The sequence below is a fragment of the Otolemur garnettii genome, unplaced genomic scaffold (assembly GCF_000181295.1).
Source record: "Otolemur garnettii isolate 467f Iridium unplaced genomic scaffold, OtoGar3 scaffold00012, whole genome shotgun sequence".
Classification (NCBI taxonomy): Eukaryota; Metazoa; Chordata; class Mammalia; order Primates; family Galagidae; genus Otolemur; species Otolemur garnettii.
In genome coordinates this window covers 6,596,661-6,597,370 of record NW_003852407.1, presented here as the reverse complement: position 1 = coordinate 6,597,370, position 710 = coordinate 6,596,661, and positions in this window count along the sequence as shown.

The following is a 710-nucleotide window of genomic DNA, read 5'->3' as shown; positions in this document are numbered from 1 at the left end:
TGTGTTCTTTGACTTTCTCTGATAGCATCTCATTTGATCTGGCCTCTGTTCTTCAAGTTTTTATTTTTCCTCCAATCTGTTTTTAATAGATCAGGCTTCTAAGATCATGAATCTCCAGTTTTAGCACCTTGTATAGCAGTATCTCACGTGGCCACAATTTTAGACAAAAACCAAAGACCCAGAGGCCAGAGCAAAATAGGATCTTCTGCAAACTCACTCTTGGTGTATCCTTGGACCTTCACATCTTACTTTAGGATTAATTTATTGAATTTTACTGTTACACATCATTTTTGACTTGAATTAAAATACTAGGCAAGCAGAAATGTACAATTTCTGGTCTGTGTTTTCCAGGAAAATCATTGGGAAAAGAATAGAGCGGATTCTGTGACTTGAAGTTTTTGCAGCTTATTTTTTCCTCCCAGTATCAGGGCAGAGCCCCATTTTAACGAATGTTTTTACATTACATATTCTTGTGTTAAATAGTATGTTTTCCCCAATTCACAAAGCAGGTGATTTCCCATGACATTTCTTCTTTAGGTCCTAACAGTCATCCTTGAAAGAGAGGACTCTTTTAGTGTGCTGTGTGCGCTGTGGATTGGGAATAGAGAGTAGAGTTGTAACCAAGCCCTTTTTTGGCCCTTTACATTTATATCAGGTTATACTTTCCCCTCACTTGTTCTTATTCCAGCTCCCTAACTACTTGACTTGAT